Source organism: Somniosus microcephalus, chromosome 3, assembly GCF_052327205.1.
Source record: "Somniosus microcephalus isolate GS21.2 chromosome 3, FLI_Smic_1.0, whole genome shotgun sequence".
In the NCBI taxonomy this organism is placed as follows: domain Eukaryota; kingdom Metazoa; phylum Chordata; class Chondrichthyes; order Squaliformes; family Somniosidae; genus Somniosus; species Somniosus microcephalus.
This window is the reverse complement of record NC_140989.1, coordinates 167,597,710-167,603,709: the sequence shown is the minus strand read 5'-3', so window position 1 is coordinate 167,603,709 and position 6,000 is coordinate 167,597,710.

Below are 6,000 nucleotides of genomic sequence, written 5' to 3'. Positions count from 1 at the left end.
AGAGTGGACTGGGAAAATAGATTAAAGGGTAAGACGGTACATGATCAGTGGTGTACATTTAAGGAGTTATTTTACAACTTCCAAAAAATATATATTCCACTGAGGAAAAAAGGGTGTAAAAGAAAAGATAGCCATCCGTGGCTAAGTAAAGTAATTAAGGATAGTATCCGACTAAAAACAAGGGCATATAAGGTAGGCAAATCTAGTGGGAGGATGGAAGATTGGGAAGTCTTTAAAAGACAGCAAAAAATAACTAAAAGATTGATTAAGAAAGGGAAGATAGATTATGAAATTAAATTAGCAAAAAATATAAAAACAGACAGTAAAAGTTTCTATAGTTATATAAAAAGAAAAAGGGTGGCTAAAGTAAATGTTGGTCCCTTAGAGGATGAGACCAGGAAATTAATGGTGGGAAACATGGAGATGGCAAAAACACTGAACAATTATTTTGTATCAGTCTTTACAGTAGAGGACACTAAGAATATCCCAACACTGGACAAACAGGGGGTTCTAGGGGGGGAGGAACTAAATACGATTAAAATCACTAAGGAAGTGGTACTTGGTAAAATAATGGGACTCAAGGCGGATAAATCCCCTGGACCTGATGGCTTGCATCCTAGGGTCTTGAGGGAAGTAGCTGTAGGGATTGTGGATGCATTGGTAATAATTTTCCAAAACTCACTGGACTCAGCAAAGGCCCCGGCAGATTGGAAAACTGCTAATGTAAAACCCTTATTTAAAAAGGGTAGTAGGCAGAAGGCTGGAAACTATAGACCTGTTAGCCTAACATCTGTGGTTGGTAAAATGTTAGAGTCCATTATTAAGGAGACAGTAACGGGACATTTGGATAAACATAATTTAATAGGACAAACTCAGCATGGTTTCATGAAGGGGAAGTCATGTTTGACAAATTTGCTTGAGTTTTTTGAGGAAGTAACATACAGGGTGGATAAAGGGGAACCAGTGGACGTAGTGTATTTAGACTTCCAAAAGGCATTTGACAAGGTGCCACACAAAAGATTATTGCTCAAGATAAAAAATCACAGGATTGGGGGTAATATTCTGGCGTGGGTGGAGGATTGGCTCTCTAACAGAAAGCAGAGAGTTGGGATAAATGGTTCATTCTCAGATTGGCAACCAGTAACTAGTGGTGTTCCGCAGGGGTCAGTGCTGGGTCCCCAACTCTTTACAATCTATATTAACGATTTGGAGGAGGGGACCGAGTGTAACATATCAAAGTTTGCAGATGATACAAAGATGGGACGGAAAGTAGTGAGTGAGGAGGACATAAAAAACCTGCAAAGGGACATAGACAGGCTAAGTAAGTGGGCAGAGATTTGGCAGATGGAATACAATACTGGAAAGTGTGAGGTTATGCACTTTGGCAGGAAAAATCATAGAGCAAGTTATTATCTTAATGGCAAGAAACTGGAAAGTACTGTAGTACAAAGGGATCTGGGGGTCCTGGTGCACGAAACTCAAAAAGTTAGTATGCAGGTGCAGCAAGTGATTAAGAACGCCAATGGAATGTTGGCTTTTATTGCTAGGGGGATGGAATATAAAAACAGGGAGGTATTGCTGCAGTTGTACAAGGTATTGGTGAGACCGCACCTGGAATATTGCATACAGTTTTGGTGTCCATACTTAAGAAAAGACATACTTGCTCTCGAGTCAGTACAAAGAAGGTTCACTCGGTTAATCCCGGGGATGAGGGGGTGGTCATATGAGGAGAGGTTGAGTAGATTGGGACTCTACTCATTGGAGTTCAGAAGAATGAGAGGCGATCTTATTGAAACATATAAGATTGTGAAGGGGCTTGATCGGGTGGATGCGGTGAGGATGTTCCCAATGATGGGTGAAACTAGAACTAGGGGGCATAATCTTAAAAAAAGGGGCTGCTCATTCAAAACTGAGATGAGGAGAAACTTCTTCACTCAGAGGGTGGTAGGTTTGTGGAATTTGCTGCCCCAGAAAGCTGTGGAAGCTACATCATTAAATAAATTTAAAACAGAAATAGATAGTTTCCTAGAAGTAAAGGGAATTAAGGGGTACGGGGAGCGGGCAGGAAATTGGACATGAGTCTAGGTTCGGAATGGTCATGGCCCTGTGTGTAGTGGAGTGGGCCCAGGGGCTGTGTAGCCTTGTTCTGCACCTACTGTGTTCTAATTCTGTGTTAGATTTCAGGAGATGGTTTTATTCCTGTTCCTGGCTGGGGTGGCGGTCGCCTTTACAGAAGGTAAGTACTGTAGAAAATATAGGGGCAGAGTGATCTCCTGGAAGAATTTCGATCGCCTGGATGGGTCGGAGAGGAATTTCCCAGATTTTTTTCTCCCAAATTGGCCATTGGGTCTTTATCTGGTTTTTCGCCTCTCCCGGGAGATCACATGGGTTCAGGTGGATGCAGAGTGATAGAAGATTTGAGGTTAGGATCAGATCAGCCATGATCTTATTGAATGGTGGAGCAGGCTCGAGGGGCCGATTGGCCTACTCCTGCTCCTATTTCTTATGTTCTTATGTTCTTATTAAACAACTACTGGGAGGAGGAGGCTCCATGAATATCCCCATCCTCAATGATGGTGGAGCCCAGCATGTGAGTGCAAAAGACAAGACTGAAGTGTTTGCAACCATCTTCAGCCAGAAGTGCCGAGTGGATCATCCATATTGGCCTCCCCCTGAGGTCCACACCATCACAAAAACCAGTCTTCAGCCAATTCGATTCACTCCACGTGATATCAAGAAATGGCTGAGCGCACTGAATACAGCAAAGGCTATGGGCCCCGACAACATCCCGGCTATCATGCTTGCACTCCAGAACTAGCCGCACCTCTAGCCAAGTTGTTCCAGTACAGCTACAACACTGGCATCTATCTGACAATGTGGAAAACTGCCCAGGTATGTCCTGTCCACAAAAAGCAGGACAAATCTAATGCGGCCAATTACCGCCCCATCATTCTACTCTCAATCATCAGCAAAGTGATGGAATGTGTCATCGACAGTGCTATCAAGTGGCACTTACTCACCAATAATCTGCTCACTGATGCCAAGTTTGGGTTCCACCAAGACCACTCGGCTCCCGACCTCATTACAGCCTTGGTCCAAACATGGACAAAGGAGCAGAATTCTAGAGGTGAGGTGAGAGTGTCTGCCCTTGACATCAAGGCAGCATTTGACCGAGTGTGGCTTCAAGGAGCTCCCCTCTCATTCTTCTAAACTCCAGCGAGTACAAGCCCAATCGGCCCAATCTCTCCTCATACGTCATTCTTGCCATCCCAGGTATCAGCCTGGTGAATCTTCGCTGCACTCCTTCCATGGCAAGAACATCCTTCCTCAGATAAGGCGACCAAAACTGCACACAATACTCCAGATGTGGTCTCAGCAAGGCCCTGTACAACTGCAGCAAGACATCCTTGCTCCTGTACTCGAATCCTCTCGCTATGAAGACCAACATACCATTTGCCTTCTTAACCGCCTGCTGCACCTGCATGCTTACTGTCAGCGACTGGTGCACAAGGACGCCCAGTGTCATTGCACTTCCCCTTCTCCCAATCTGTTGCCATTCAGATAATAATCTGCCTTCCTGTTTTTGACAACAAAGTGGATAATCTCGCATTTATCCACGTTAAATTGCATCTGCCATGCTTCTGCCCAATCACCCAACCTGTCCAAATCATACTGGAGTGTCTCGGTATCCTCCTCACAGCACACACGCCCACCCAGCTTTGTTTCGTCTGCAAACTTGGAGATATTACATCTAGTTCCCTCATCCAGATCATTAATATATATTGTGAATAGCTGGGGTCCAAGGACCAATCCCTGCGGGACCCCACTAGTCACTGCCTGCCACTCGGAAAAAGAGCCATTTATTCCAACTCTTTGCTTTCTGTCTGCCAACCAGTTCTCTATCCAAGTCAATACTTTGCCCCCAATCCCATGTGCCTTGATTTTACATGCTAATCTCTTATGCGGGACCCTATCGAAAGCCTTTTGAAAATCCAAACACACCACATCCACTGGTTCTCCCGTATCTATTTTACCAGTTACATCCTCAAAAAATTCCAGTAGATTAGTCAAGCACGATTGACCTTTTGTAAATCCATGTTGGCTTTGTCCGATCCTGTCACTTTTTTCCAAGTGCTCTGCTATTACATACTTTATAATGGGCTCTAGCATTTTCCCCACTACTGATGTCAAGCTTACCGGTCTGTAATTCCCCGTTTTCTCTCTGCCACCCTTTTTGAACAGTGGGGTAACATTAGCTACCCGCCAATCCATGGGTACTGTTCCAGAGTCTATTGAATTTTGGAAGCTGACCCGCAATGCATCTATTATTTCTAGGGCCACTTCCTTAAGTACCCTAGGATGTAGATTATCAGGCCCTGGGGATTTATCAGCCCTCAATCCCATCAATTTCCCCAACACTATTTCCCTACAAATACTGATTTCTACCAGTTCCTCCCTCTCTTTAGACCCTATGTTCCCGACATCTTTGGGACGTTATTTGTGTCCTCCTTTGTGAAGACAGAACCAAAGTATGTATTTAATTGGTCTGTCATTTCTTTGTTCCCTATTATAAATTCCCCTGATTCTGACTGCAAGGGACCTCCGCTTGACTTTATCAATCTTTTTCTCTTCACATATCTATAAACGCTTTTACAGTCAGTTTTTATGTTCCCTGGAAGCTTACTCTCATACTCTATTTTCCCCTCCTTAATTAATCCCTTTGTCCTCCTTTGTTGAACCGCAAACTGCTCCCAATCCTCAGGTTTACTGCTTTTTCTGGCCAATTTATATGTCCTCTCCTTGGATCTTATGCTATCTCTAATTTCCCTTGTTAGCCACGTTTGAGTCACCTTTTTTGTTTTATTTTTATGTCAAATTGGGATGAACAATTTCTGTAGTTCATCCATGCGATCTTTGAATGTTTGGCATTGCACATCCACCATCAACCCTTTGAGTGTCATTCCCCAATCAATCCTACCCAACTCACACCTCATACCATCGTAGTCTCCTTTATTTAAATTCAGGACCCTAGTCTCTGAGTCAACTATTTCACTCTCCATCTTAATGAAGAATTCTATCATATTATGATCGCTCTGACCCAAGGGGCCTTGCACAACAAGATTGCTAATTAATCCTTTCTCATTACTTAATACCCAGTCTAAGATGGCCTGATCACTAGTTGGTTCATCGACATATTGGTCCAGGAAACCATCCCGTATACACTCCAGGAATTCCTCCTCCACAGTATTGCTACTAATTTGGTTAGCCCAATCTATATGTAGATTAAAGTCACCCATGATAACTGCTGTGCCCTTATTGCATGCTTCTCTAATTTCCCGTTTAATGCCATCCCCGACCTCCGCATTACTGTTTAGAGGTCTATATACCACTCCCACTAATGTTTTCTGCCCCTTGGTATTTTTCAGTTCTACCCATACAGATTCCACATCATCAATTGTGTTAATCCCCTCTTTAACCAGCAATGCTACCCCACCTCCTTTTCCTTTTTGCCTATCTTTCCTGAATATTGAATACCCCGGGATATTGAGTTCCCAGCCTTGGCCACCCTGGAACCATGTTTCCGTAATCCCAATCATATCATATTCGTTTACCTCTATTTGCGCAGCTAATTCATTCACCTTATTACGAATGCTCCTTGCATTAAGACACAAAGCCTTCAGGCTTGTTTTTTTAACGCTCTTAGATCTTTTAGAATGATTATTTACTGTGGCCATGTTTGATTTAAACCCTTGATTTCTCTGCCTGCCACTTTTGTTTTTCTCCTTCCTGTCTTTTGCTTTTATCCTTGTTTCCCTTTCCTCTGTCTCTCCGCTCAGGTTCCCAAACCCCTGCCATTTTAGTTTAAACCCTCCTCCAGAGCATTAGCAAACACTCCCCCTAGGACATCGGTCCCAGCCCTGCCCAGGTGCAAACCGACCGTTTTGTATTGGTCCCACCTCCCCCAGAACCGGTTCCAATGTCCCAGAAATTTGAATCCCT